The sequence below is a fragment of the Plecotus auritus genome (assembly GCF_963455305.1).
Source record: "Plecotus auritus genome assembly, chromosome: 10".
NCBI classification, from domain to species: domain Eukaryota; kingdom Metazoa; phylum Chordata; class Mammalia; order Chiroptera; family Vespertilionidae; genus Plecotus; species Plecotus auritus.
The window spans coordinates 47,302,768-47,317,275 of record NC_137785.1 but is presented as its reverse complement, the minus strand read 5'-3'; the positions used below and the strand labels follow the sequence as shown (position 1 = coordinate 47,317,275).

Here is a 14,508-nt window from a genome sequence, read left to right as displayed (position 1 = left end):
AATCAAATCTGTCTGCGGTCATATGAGTCAGAGCAGACCCAGATGGGAAGCCAGGTCTCTGGCCTCCAAGTGCTCTCGGGAAAAGCAATAGCAGCCTCTACTCCATGTGTCAGAACCCTGCAAATCCCCAACCCAGAAGGAGAAGGAATTATTCTAGGTGGATTGGAGACCCAGCTTGATGCGAAGCATTTTTTTAAAAGGCCAGGCCCCCTATCTGCGTGTTGTGCAGATTGAGGTCCAGGGAGAGGAAAAACAGCACGAGTCTATTTCTCTCTGTTTTCTTTAGATACCCAAACCTACAGCTACTAAATGGGGAGTTCTCAGGCACAGGCCCCTGGTGTGCGTGGCAAGATTGACGTAGCTGGCACTGCCACCTTGGGAAGACTGAAGGACATGTGGCCTGAAGCCCATCAAGCCCCAAACCTGTCTTCCTTCAGGAGTCCTGCAGCCACACATGAAGGCAGAGCACTGATTTTTATAACATGGAAGCAAGACTGTGATGCTTCCCTGAGATTTGTTGAGGTTAACAGCAGTGAAAACTTTTATTTCGATGTTAGAGGCTTTGCTGTGAAAATTGGAGGAATAGGTGGAAAAAGCCTCTTAACAATATCTAGGTGGAAAAAGCCTCTTAACAATATCCAAGTGTCCTCAGAATTGAAACAGGATGCTAGCAAATAGAGACAAGCCCTACATTTTTGGCTCTATACATACTCTGGCAAATAATAACAGCCTCCTCATGGTTTCTCCCCCCCCCCCCCATTCTTGCAGATTATTAAAACACATTGTGTTGCCATCCAGGCTTGGCTCCCTGTGAAATTTTTCCACTCTGGAAAGAAAACCCTGGGCTACTAGCCATGAGGGTCATTATACTTTCCTCTTCTTTGGAAATCAACTTCAGGTAACAAACTTTTTGTCAGGATAATATGTAAAGTATGTGGTAACAATCCTTGATAAATTTAAAAGGACTTTTTGTGGTTTTTGTATGAATGGGACCCAATCCCATTCCTCTAAAATTTGGTTAGAATCTCACCTAAAATGGCCCAATACTTCAATTTCACTTCTAAAATAGTGGTAGGACAAAAAATAGTGGTAAGAAGGAGGCCCTGGAGTTCAAGAGATCCAGATTGGAACCTAAACTCTGTCCCTTCTGGTCTGTGTGATTGTGGGCAAGCCCCTTTCCTCTCCAAGCTTCATTTCCTCGTCTTGGAAGTGGGAATAACACCACCACCTATCTCATGGGGCTGTGAGGATTAAATACATTCTTACATGTGAAGAGCCTGACTCAGAAATGTTTCTTCTTATTATTAGCTCATAATTCTTTAAATAGGGATCGTCAAAGGGTTCATTCGAAGTGATGCACTAAAAGCCTCTACAGCTCTGTTTCCTCTTATTCCATTATGTGATGAGCTTTGGGAAAATCCTCACAGAGGCTGACTGTAGTCCTCAGAGCTTGCCTTACGCCCTCAAATCCTCCTTTCTCACTACAGGCTGAGGCCAGTGCTGTAGAACCTTGGACAGCTCCACTCCGTAGCCTTTGCTGGCTGCCTGAGGGTGCAAAAGTGATTGGGGGGGATTTCCCCAGAAAGATTGTGTTAATGTGAGGGTTTAGGATTCACCAGGGCTGCAGCCTCCTAACATGCATGCCACTTGCACTCTTCAACTAATCTCAGGGAAGCATCACATTCCTGCCTCCTGGAATATTCTGAGGGACCTGGCCTCAGAAACCCATTAAGTCTACTCACAGATTTACTGAATCTTCAGGCCCTTTCCTTCTCTCTTATGAACTCCAAGGATTTTTTTTTGAGCCCAAGAACAGAAACACCACCCACATCTTCCTGTATCTGATGATATTTCATTTGTTTGGCTTCAGCACAAGGATTAAAGATTCTCGATTAACTTCAAGTGAAAGTAATAATGTGTGAGCACAAAGAAAGGTTTTACAAGACAAGGAGATTCAGGTATGAATTAAAAGAAACATAAAATAATGGTATTGCCTGTAGGTGATGTTGAGTGTCATTCTCTAATCAGAATAAGCAGGTGGTTCAATTTATGAAATAATTTAGCTTTTCACTCTCCAATGCAGAACACAACATACAGTCACCTTCTGAACAGGCAAGGAAGATATTAAGTCCTATTTTTACTTTATGATACTGAGTCACATAGTTCAATGCAAATCACATGGATGCCAAAGTAAGAACAATACCAGGTATTTAAATACCTCCTTTCCTCTGAGGAGCTGAAAAGATTTTGTGGCTGCATGAAATCCCTTTATAGCAACTTCCTGAGAAGGGACACTGTCACCAGGTGGGCATTTGAGACTGAGCTCATCTCATCCATCTCATCCATCTCCCACACTCCCATCATTAGGCCTGGAAGAGCCAGTGTGTGCCAGCTCTTTATAGTCTCCTGGTATCTGCATTTTCTGGGCCACATTGCCAACTAGGAAAAGAAGGCTTATGTTTGAAAAATATGTTATTGACCAATAACAGGAAGAGAAGAGCATAAAAGTGAAATAGGGGGAAAAGGAGAAAGAAATCATCGAGTGGAGGAAGAAGCAGGAAAGATGCTTAAACCTCTCTGATTTTGATAAATGTTTTCCATGCATTTTCCTCATAGATGGATTTGATGCCCAGCCCCAACGGGATGAAAACATAAACAAAGGCCTTTATTTAGGCCCTCTTTAAATATTTCCCTGTGGGTGAGGACAGCGGCAGTCCCACTGCTAGAATTAGCTTGAAGAAACTGCAGACAAGCACATCAACTCAGGACTCCAAAGGCAGACAGGGAGTCAGTCCCCAAAGAGAAGAAGGGTTTGTAGTTTTCACCTAACAATGCTCACACACCACGGTTTAACTTCTTCCCAGCAGAGGTCGCTGTGGATACTGGCAATGGATACTTGAGACTGGACGTGGCCCGGCTGGGTGGTGGCTCCACTGTCTAGTAACTGCTCTTCTTGTGGTTCCACTGGGAAAGGGGGTCTCAGGCAGGGATTATATCAAAGCATAGCACCTTTGTCATAAAAGTACTATGAAACTGAGGTCACTTGCTGGGAGTGGCAGGTCTTGGAGGGCTGTTCTCACCCTCTAGGGCTGTCTTCCCATAGTGGTACCTCGGTGTCACACCAGTGCCCTCTCTGTAAGTGTACCTGGCATTACTGAGAGGCCACCTGTCACTGACCAGCATCCCCAGCCCATGGTCCTTCCAGACACGGAGACCAAAGTGACAAAAGTTGCCTTGCTGCACAATCTTGCACCCACTTATAAGGGACTCCGTTGATTCATACCCCAAAACCCCATTTGGCAGCCTATGCTGGTGACCGGTGCAGAATTCTCCTCAGCCTGAATATTCTGAGGGATGGGAAGGGCAGGGCTCTGGTGAGGGTGTTAGGTTCAGACCTGAGACCCCAAAAGGGCCCACATTCTTGGTCACACCCCAGGCATGCAGGCCAGGCCCAAGGTGGCCTGAAGCTACCTCCACCGTGAGACATCCACTTGGACCCTCGTTCATTGCTGTGGCTTGAGAGTGGAAGCAGAGACTACCATGCACTCATCCCCATCCCCAACATCTAAGGCCACCAGTAAGGGGTTCTTCACACACACACTCAGCCAGATGCCCAAGCTCACCATGACACGCACATGAACACTGGAGCACTCACTTGTACATTCTACCCAGTTATACACATTCACACACACATTGACCCATGCAAACACACTGTGACACACAGAAACCCACGAACCAAATTTGACTTATCATGGCTGATGGCACGTGTTGGGGTGGGGGTCCACTCAGGATGTCCCTCTGGACCCTGGCCCACTCAGGACTCCTGAACCGTGGGCCCTTCCCCGGGAGATGGAGTCCCCCTAACTGTCCACATCCTTGTGGTCCCAGGTCTTGAACGCCCCCAGAAGGGGCCCTGGTTACCATCTCACACATGGCATCTGGGTGCTGGGCTGGCAGCGGGTATGTGTGTGGGGGGCGGGGAGTGCGGAGAAGAAGAGTGCGGGGCATAGTGCCCTGCCCGGGCTCAGCCGCCTCCTCTCTTGGGATTTTCCATCTCCGCTCGCGGGCCTGTGAGGAGCGAGCGCGCTTTGTCTCCCGCCCGGCATCTGGCACGTTTCCGCCGAAGCTCCCCGCGCCGCGCCCGAAGCCCCCCCTCTCCTGGCCGCGCCCCCCGCTCAGCCCTTGGCGCAGGCCCGCCAGTGCGGCGACCGCCGCTTTGTCCTCCCGCGGATGCCAGGGCGGAGAGCGAAGCCCCTGCCGGGAGCGTCCGCCCCGTGCCCGGGGTGTAGGTCTCAGCGCCTGATTTGGGGCGCACCCTGCGCCGAGTGGAGCAGCCCCTAGGGGTCTGTGGACGCGGGGGGTGTCTGCTCCGAGCTCCAGGGTGCCTGAGAAGGGACCGCCCTGTCCCGCCCCGCACACGTCCGCCCGGGTCTAGCTCCCCTCTGCGTGCAGGAGCGCGGGCCCCCTGGGCGAGGTGGGGCGGGGTAGGAGGGTGGTTTCGACTTAGTGTCCCTGGCCTGGATCCAGGTAGAGAGGGCCTAGGAGATAAGACCTGGGAGGAGCGGTCGGGAGGGTTCCCTCAATCCCTCTTACTTTCCCCCACCGCACACCTCGCCCCCAGGCCACTCCGCCTTAGGCGCCGGGCCGTGCGCGGAGGACCCCGAGAATCCGTCGGTGCTTTCCTGTACCCGCGAAGCCAAGCAGGTGGGGCGAGGTCCCCCGCCTTTGCCTCTTACGCCCCAATCCCTTCTCCCTCAATAACATAGGCGGGTCCAAGTAAGAGAGGGGAGAGTCCCCTGTCTCCATCTATCCCCTCTTCACAAAACCCTGGGCTTCGGGGAAAGGGTGGGCACGGGGAAGGGTCATCCTGAATCCCAAACAGCCCTTCCTGAATAACCCCGGGAGGGTCTGAGCAGAAGGAATCCTGTGGTCTCATCCATCACAGCCAGACCCCCTTTGTAGCCTCAAAGGTCCTGTGGGGAAGGGTCCCTGCCTCCGAACCTTCCATCCCTTCCATCCTCAATAATCCAAGCAGCGCGACTTCAGACTCCGGGGAGGGAGGCTCCAAGCTCTGGACGCCCTCAGGAGAGATGGGGCGGGGGAGTGGTCCCTCAGCTTGCCCCTCACACTCAAGAACCCCCTCCACCATAAAACACAAACTAACCCAAGCTGCTCCGACCTCAGGAGCCGGGCTAGAGGGAGGCCTGCGAGGAGTCAGCAGCTCCGGGACAGATGGTGTGGAGGGCGGTGAGGACAGGTCCCATCAACTCCCCAGGCCCCCCATTCCCTCCCCAATAAAACAAACGCGAATTCAGCAGCACCGACCTCAGAGAGGCAGGAGAGCAGTCAACGCCAGGCAATGCACCCAGCTCCTCGGGGCTCCTTGCGGCTTCCCGAAGGTAGTTCTCGCGGCGACAGCAGCGGCGGAGGCGGCCGCAGCTTCCGCGGCTCCCGCGTTCCGAGCCTCCCTCGGACTCAGCACCTGGAGCGGAGAACAGCTCCGCGCCTCATTCCGATGGCCCCGCCTCCTGTGCGCCGCCATAGCCAATGGCGCCCCGCGCCCCGCCTAGGAGGCCGCCCATTGGGGGGGCGCCTTCCCCTCACCCTTCGGCTCCGCCCGAGGGTTCCTGAGTCTCTCTGTCAAGACCACATCCCCCAGAGACCGCCTGCGTTTTCGCACAGCCTTCTGGAACTTGTAGTCCTTTATGGACCCGGAGTGAGCTCCTGCCGCGGGAAGGTGGCTAGAGATGGACTGCATTTTCCAGGATGCATTGAAGAAACGGAAGCTCTGAGGAGGGCGGGAGGACTGTTTCCATAGCAAAGGCGGCTGGTTGCAGATGGCTGAGGGAGAAATGGGAACCCTGGAAGGATTGTGCGTGACTTCGGGAGCCTCTTGGGAGGCCGTTTGGATTCTTTTTTCTCCTAGGTCCCCACCTCGGAATTCGTGGCCTTAGTTTTACTATCTGAGAAGAAGGCGTGGAGCCGTCCCCCCCGCCCACACTCCGCGGTGATGGGGCAAATCCAGGGCGAGCAGCTTTGGTTTGCCCAACAAAGGTGAGAGAGGACGGAGGAGACCTTCCCACCACATTCTGAACTTTACCCCTTTACTTTTTTTTGGTCTCTATCTTGTCATAGAGGAGATTTTTTTTTTTTTTTTTTTTTTTTTTAATCTAACGTTTGGACCATGAAAGCCTTCCTATTCCCGCTCCCCAGGTTCTGGCCTCCTTCACGCCAGATACCGCAGCGCCTCCCTTCGCGTAGCCAGAGGGCGCTTCTCCTGCTTAAAATCCTTAACAGGCTTTCCATTACCTCAGGCATGAAACCCACACTCCTCCACATCGTTTGAAAAACCCTTCAAGATCTGGACTCCACTTTCTTCCCCTCCCCTTCCCCCCCCCCCCATTTTTTTTTTTTTTTTAACCTTTGGCATCGGATATTCCCAGGTCTCCCCTCCAAGAACTAGCCAAGCCCGACTCCTCCAAGAACTAGCCTCTGAGATCAGGCGGGTTCCCGGAGATATGGCCTTAACACTCTGGTGGCAGCCAGGACTCCACCTTATTGCAACACTGAACTTCTTGGGAAGCAGAGAAGCCTTAAGAACCCGTTTTCTGTTACTCCCGTGGGTCCCTCCACCCTGCATTAGACTCTTCAAGCCCCAGCCGAGACGCTGCCTCGGGCATTAAGCCTTCCTAGATGCCTGCCTTCATATTAGGTACCCCACCTTATGTTTGAGCCGCACCCTCTCCTTCCCCTGTTCTACTTGCGTGCTTATATATCTATCTTCCACATTAGATTATAAGACCCACAGAGCAGGGCCCATGTCTATATTATTCATACTTACAGTACAGTGCCTGGCACATGGTAGGCACTTAATAGATATTTGTTGAATTGCAAATGAATTGAACTTTAATTGAATTTCACTCATGCCTTCATAAACTTGATTTCCTAAGCGTGGGTGTTTCCCAGTGCTAGAAGTGTTCAACTAGAGGGATGCCACGTGTTTGAAGAAATGTTTATGTCATTCTTACAGTGGATTGGAATTTTGCCTGAATGCTTGAGGGCCCTTCCAATTCTTTGACACTAGGGAGTAATAGATTCATGCCTATTCCTTGGAAGTCCTATGAATTCTCTCCTAAATGTCATCAGTTCTTTTTGTTCCTTTTTTTCTGGTTGATGGCCCTTCTCCTTTCTGTGCCTAAATGCCCTACACCCTCCTCTCTTTCTGTGAAAGATCTTCTGACCCCAAAGTAAAGACAGTCTGAGGTTCCTGCCCATCTTTCAACCCTCGGTTCAGCTTCATGGGGCCTTGGTGGTGATGTTCCACCTAGCCAAGTAGCATCTTTTCTGAATCTTTCCCCATTCAGGGCCCTGGTGTTGGCTAAATAGTCCAATTAATCCCACACATGCTTCATATGTCACTTTACCCAGGCATTTTGGGTGTATTTCAGCTAAAGCATTCTTGGGAGAATGCCTTAATATATGGGAATAATTAATTTGTGGCCAAAGAAGTAACCAGGGGGACTATTACCCTGAACCTGATTTAAACCAAAAAGACAGAGCCTGAGCAAAGGCAACTCTGTCATCCTTGAGTTGATGACATCCAGGGAAAGAAGCTAGCATGAGGGAGAGAGTAAAATGGATGGCATGACTTCTAAGAGGCATGGCAGAGGGACTTTGATCCTGGGTCAACCATGAGGGAAAGCCAATGGAGCTGGATGAATAGATGGGACCTCATTACTGAAGACAGAAAACTGGAAGGAGGCAGGGGGAAATGGGATTTGTCCTGAAGCCTGATTCTGTGGATGCAGTGAGAATAGAGGCTGTTGGAAAAGTGGGGGTAAGGGGAGGACTTCGCCACAGGGCAGGCATCAGCACAGTATCAGCAGAGGTCCTAGAGCCACAGCTGAAACTCTAGAGGTCCGTTTAGCCCTTCAGGAGTAGTACTAGTTTTTAGAAATTTGTTACAAATAGGGAGAAAGTTGGGTTCCACCGATCTTCTTAAACTAGCATCTGCTCAGCCAACTAGAGTCAGGAAACCTGGGTTCCAATTCTAACTTGGCCTCTGATTTGGTATGTGATCCTGGGCTGGACCTGTTTCATCAGTTGTAAAATGAAATTTATTGGTGTTAGGAAGCAGCTAATAAGGTTGAGTTGGGGGAATTCAAATCTATTTACTAGCTGTGTGGCCTTGCACAACCTTCTCAGATCTGCAGTTTGCTTACTTGAAAATGTTGTAATGGCTAAATGAGATGCCTTATGTAAAACACTTCATAAATATCAAGCACTTAACAAATATTAATCTGGTTCCACATTTTTCATCTTGCATTATCAGAAGTTGGTTTGACTGTGAATAAACAGGCAGGAATTAATGCCCTTGGTAATCTGGGTTCAAACCACCATTCTCTTATTAGTTGTATGACTTTGGTCAGGTATATGCTCACTATATTTGTTTTGGCCCTAGCCAGTTTGGCTCAGTGAATAGAGCATTGGCCCGCGTACTAAAGGGTTGTGGGTTCGATTCTGGTCAAGGGTATGTAGCTCAATTGCAGGCTCGATCCCAGCCCTGGTTGGGGTGCATACAAGAGGCAACCAGTTGATGTGTCTCTCTCACATCCATGCTTCTCTCTCTGTGTCACTCCCCTTCCCTTCCACTCTCTCTAAAAATCATTGGAAAAATGTCTTCGGGTGAGGATTAACCAAAATATATACACTGAATGGCCAGATTATTATGATCTCTGAATGCATAATCTGGTCACTCAGTGTATGTGTGTGTGTGTGTGTGTGTGTGTGTGTGTGTGTGTGTGTGTGTGTGTTAGAGGCCCGGTGCATGAATTCATGCATGGGTGAGGTCTGACCAGCCTGGCCAGGGGGAGGGGACATGGGTGGTTGGCCGGCCTGCCTGCTGGTTGAACTCCTGGTCAAGGGGACAATTTGCATATTAGCCTTTTATTATATAGGATATATACTGAGTGGCCAGATTATTATGCGTTCAGAGATCATAATAATCTGGCCACTTAGTGTATATTTGTTTTGTCATCTTTTAGAGGTGCTTTAGAGTAAGGAATATTAAGAGAATAGAATTCTAGATGCTTAAAAGCTAGAGTTGCAAACTTTGTTAGAGGAGGAAAAGGTCTCAGTTCCATAGGTCTTCTAATTAAGGGGATTTACCAGAATGTTGAATCTCAGGCATGGGGTTGGAATGATTAACCAGGGCTGGGTCCCAAAGAGCCTGGTATACCAGACTGAGGAATATAATCTATAATAATAAAAGTGTAATATGCTAATTAGACCCGACGTTTTTCCGGACGACCTTCTGGATGAAGCCAGGGTTGCAAGGGAAGCCCGGGTCCCAGATACCAGAGGGAAACCGGTGCTGGCAGCCAGGGGAAGGAAGGCCTACTTTTGCATGAATTTCGTGCATCGAGCCTCTAGTTTTATTCTAAAGATAATGAAGGTTTTTAAGGAAATGTGCATTTTGAAAAGGGTCTAGGGCCTGTGTGGAGAAAGGCCAGAAGATGAGTCTGGGATGTAGGTCAAAAGTGATCCAGCATCTTTACTATGAAGATGTAAAAGCGGGGGTGGATCTGAGATGTATAAGAAGGTAAATATTCAAAGGACTTTGTGAGTGATGAGTTGAAGGTGTGGAGGAGTGGTGAGTCAAGGATGATGCCCAGATGTCTGCCTTAGAAAGCTAGGTGGGTGGATGGTGGTGTTTTCCTCTGAATATGGAATAGTAAAGGAGCAGGTTTAGGCAGGAAGAGGAGAAGATGAGTTTGAGGTGAGTGTCTAGTAGGTGATTTGGAACTTATCTTGGAAGAATGCCTTAATATATGAGAATAACTCATTCATGGCCAAAGAAGTAACTAGGGGAACTATTATTCTGAACCCAATTCAACCCAAAAAGACAGAGCCTGAGAACTTGTCGTCCTTGAGAGAACTGATCTGAAGAAACTCTAAAGTTATCATGTTATCAACATATACATCATAATTGAAGCCATGGGAATGGATGAATTCCTTCAATAGAGAGGGTCAAAGAGAAGACCAAACTCCCTTGGGAAATACCAACATTTATGGGACAGGTAGAGGAAGAGGGGCCTAAAAGGAAAAGTGAGAGAATAGTCAGAAAGATAGGAGGAGGAAACAGACATCTCTCGTAACAGTATGTTTGCGGGTACAGCTCCTAGGGCAAAGGAAACTAAGAAGAAAATAAACAAATGGGACTACATCAAAATAAAAAGCTTCTGCACAGCAAAAAAACACACAAAAAAACCCATCATCAAAACGAAAAGGGAGCCCACTGTATGGGAGAACGTATTTGGCAATGATACATCTGATAAAGGGTTAATATCCAAAATATATAAGGAACTCATATAACTTAACAGAAGGAAGACAAACAATCTAATTAAAAAATGGGCAAAGGACCAAAATATGCACTTCTCCAAAGTGGACATACAGATGGCTAAGAGACATATGAAAAAATGCTAAGTCACTGATCACCAGAGAGATGAATATTAAAACAACATTGAGGTATCACCTCACACCTGTCAGAATGACTACCATCAACAAATCAACAAATGACAAGTGCTGGCAAGGATATGGAGAAAAGGGAACCCTAATACACTGCTGATGGGAATGCAGACTGATGCAGCCATTATGCAAAACAATATGGAGTTTCCTCAAAATATTAAGTATGGAACTGCCATTTGACCCAGTGATCTCACTTCTGGGAATATATCCCAAGAAACCTGAAATACCAGCCAGAAAGATTGTATGCACCTATTTCATAGCAGCACAATTTACAGTAGCTAAGATCTCGAAACAGCTCAAGTGCCCATCAGTAGATGAGTGGATAAAAAAGCTGTGGTACATTTATACCATGGAATACTATGCAGCAGTAAAAAAGAAGAATCTCTTACCCTTTGAGACAACATGGAGGGACCTGGAGAGTATCATGCTGAGTGAAATGAGTCAGTCAGAGAAAGACAAGTATCACATGATCTCACTCATATGTAGAATCTAATTAACAAAATAAACTGATGATTGGAGTGGATCCAGAGACGTGGATGCATGGAACAGAGTGCGGAATCTCGGAGGGAAGGTGGGGAGGATGGGTGGGTGGGAGGTAATCAACTAAGGACCTTGTATGCATATATGCTAGTACATGGCCCATGGACACAGAATGGGGTGGTGAGGGCCTGGGGCAGGGGTTGGGGACGGGCTGGAGAGAGTCAATGGAGAGGAAAAGGGGACATATGTAATACTTTCTACAATAAAGAATTATTTTTTAAAAAAGAATGAAAGATGGGAAGAAAACCAAAGAATGGTATGCCACAGAAGCCAAATGGAGGAAGTGAGATGACATGGTGCAGAATGGTTAAGTTAGCCAAGGTCTGAACAAGTGAACACCAAGTTTAGTCACTGGCAACTTTGGAGCGGTTCAGTGGAGTTGCAGGGACAGAAGTCTTAAGTGCATGGGAAGTGGATATTGATAACTCTTGGGAGTTGTTTTGAAGGAGAGGAAGGAGAAAAACAGAAAGGATGTAGAGTTGAGAGACAATTTTGTTTTAAATTGGGAGAGAAAAGGACATTTAAAAGTGCTGGTGGGGGAAAGTTAGTTGAGGTTACAAGAAAGAGTGATTGAAGGATGCAGAGAGGTCCAGTAGGAGAGTCAGAAGTGAGAGGGTTCAGAGTGAGTCTCAGGCATGAGAAGGGCCCACATTTCCTCTAAGATGGGAGGAGAGAAAGGAAGGCAGAGTTGGAGATGCAGTTAAGTCAGTAGGTTGGTAGGTCCATGGGAAGCTTATAGAAAGAGGAAAATATTCAAGATGGCCACTGTGAAAAAAAGGAAGGAAAGCTAATAGCAAACCATAGAGACTAAAGGGCAGTGGTGAGGGCCTGCTGAAGTTGGAGGCCATGGGTTTGTGGGAACACACATATTAAGGCATTCTCCCAAGATAATCTGTGTGCTTGTGGGCTTTTTTTCAGCATCTCATCAGACCTGAAATAGACATAGAGAAGGCTACTGGTATGACTGGTCCAGGGCTGAACTTTGTTGGACAAGGGAGACTAGAAAGCAAGGAAGTGGAAGTGATGGTTCACAAGAGGAAGGAGGTGAAGCCAGGATAGAATTGGACAGATGGGAAGGGTAGGGTTCTCAGGGGAGTGAGAGGATAGACATGATGGGTGGGAGGGAAGAGTAGGAAGGGCAGTCAAGACTGGTCAGAGGTGGAGGAATTCTGGCCAGGGGCAGGGGCAGGGTGGCTGGTTTGGACAGAAGAGCTCATGGGATTAAAAGACAGCTTCTCCCAGAAAGTTGGCTGTTTTGAAGGAGAGAAGGATCCCTAGTAGCTCTATGCCAACCTGTAGTTAGTGGGAAGTTAACAGATGATGACAAGGAGTAGGGATAGGGTGCAGAGCCCTCTGACATGAGTGTTACAGAAATCAAGATGTTGGGGAACTAAGAAGAAGTTTTCTTACCCAAGTCATGAGAGTTAAGGAGAAAGAGAACCAATGAGCTTTCTCATATATTTTCACAGAAGTATTATTTCAACAGCATCTAAAAGTGCTCAGTTTTATACACACCTAAAAGGCAGGATGTCTAGGAATAAAATTAACCAAACAAAAGACAATTCCATATTTCATGGTGAAGTTGTATCAACCAAGTTCAAGGGTAGTGATTCTTACAATTTATATTTTGGTGTAGTTTGTAGATTTAAATATGTGCATATCAACTAGAAAATGTGTTTGAGAATTTTGCAGATTTCATTTCTTAGCAATGATTTGTTTTCTCAGTTTAGAACATAAATTAGAGAGCTTGTGTTAATTTTTTTCAAATGTAGAGCTTAGAGCTTAATTCATGCCTTTGAAATGCCATGAATTTGAAATGCAGCCATTTTCCTTTCTGCATCCTTGAAAAGGATTACAAGGATTTTATTAGTTTTTCAGATAATCTTGCCAGCACATACAGACTTCCCACAAGGGTCTCCTGTCAGTAAGGCTGGATTGTGAGTGATGCTGCAGAAGTGTTGTACGTGAGATCTTTAAGACAAGTCAAATAAGCAGCCAACTTTAGGATTTCCCAAACAGCAGCTTAGTTCACAATTATGGGACTTGATATAGAAAATGAAATGTGTATCTAAATGTTAATTGAGAAAAATGATCCCCATAATTTCTAAAGAAAAAAAGGATAAAATCAGTTAATTGCTCTGAGCAATTACTGTCTTTAAAAAAAGGCAATGTTATTTAAAAATATTTTTGTATGGTTGATAAATCTTTGTAATCTTGAAATAAGCCTGCTATTCCAGCCCCTTGGAACAGTGGGTGTTCAGAAAATATTTTGTGAACCAATACATGAATGTTGTGATAATCTGTCCATGTTTAAAATTCTTCCTTTCATCTCAAACTTTTATAAATATTCTTATATAAGGATTGATTCTTTTAAAACATAAGGCAGATCATTTCACACCTCTGCTCAAATTTCTCCAATGGCTTCTTTGTCTCATTGCAAACAAAACCTAAAGCCCTTAGGATGGTCTATAGGGTCATATACACTGACTCCTGTAGCCTCTCTGCCTCATCCCGTAGGTTCCCTCTGCTTCAGCACATTGACCTTCCATGCTGTTTCTTGATTGCCTCAAATACACTCTGGCCCCGGGGCTTTGCACTTGCTGTTCCCTCTGCTTTGAAGCTCTTTCCCTAGATATCCTCATGGATATTCCATATAAAATGGCAGCCTTGCCCTGGCCAGTGTGGTTCAGTTTGTTGGAGCATTGCCCCATACACTGAAAGGTCACTGGTTCGATTCCCAGTCAGGGCACATACCCAGGTTGTGGGTTTGATCCCTGGTGTGATCAATGTTTCTCTCTCTCTCTCTCTCTCTCTCTCTCTCTCTCTCTCTCTCAAATCAATTAAAAAATACAAATATAGATAAATAAATAAATAGTAACCTACTTCAAAAAATAAATAAAAATTTAAAAAAATTTTAAATGGCAGCTTTTCCTTTCCTAGCACTCACTACCCTCCAGTATTATCATCTGACATTTTATATATTCTCTTATCTGTTTATGGTCTGTCTCTCCCCCACTATTACTCCTCCAGTAATCCACTAGAATAAACTCTCCATCAGGGTAGATATTTTGTCTATTTTGTTTACTGCTGTACTCACTGAATATGGCATAGCACCTATACATAGCAGGTGCTCAGTAAAACATGTTGAATGAATAAGAATAACACATAATCCATAGTATGTGACCCTAACATCTATTATTTATTTTTCCACATTACAGTCCTCATATAGGACACATGTGTATATAACCTTTCATATTATGGAAATCATAGTGTAGATATAATTTTGAGTTCTGCTTTTATTTTTTCTAACATCACATGTTATAAGCATTTTTTCTGCTAAGATTGAATTCATTTGTTCAGTTGCTCATTCACTCATTTATTCAATGAATATTTAATGAGACATTTCTATGTTCCAGACAGTACTGGGTCTATAGTGATAAA

The 14,508-nt window shown here is 46.4% G+C and overlaps 2 protein-coding genes across 2 annotated transcripts in view; one reads left to right on the top strand and one right to left on the bottom strand.

Moving 5' to 3' along the window:
- Window positions 1–5,484, bottom strand: part of SMPD3 (sphingomyelin phosphodiesterase 3) — a 79,895-nt gene extending 74,411 nt beyond the window's left edge. Inside the window, exon 1 of the mRNA XM_080645663.1 lies at window positions 5,326–5,484. The gene's annotated coding sequence lies outside the window, so the exon portion shown is untranslated. The remainder of the gene's footprint in view (window positions 1–5,325) is intronic.
- Window positions 5,485–5,770: 286 nt separating this feature from the next.
- ZFP90 (ZFP90 zinc finger protein) overlaps window positions 5,771–14,508 on the top strand; it is a 93,278-nt gene continuing 84,540 nt past the window's right edge. The window contains exon 1 of the mRNA XM_080643610.1: window positions 5,771–6,054. The gene's annotated coding sequence lies outside the window, so the exon portion shown is untranslated. The remainder of the gene's footprint in view (window positions 6,055–14,508) is intronic.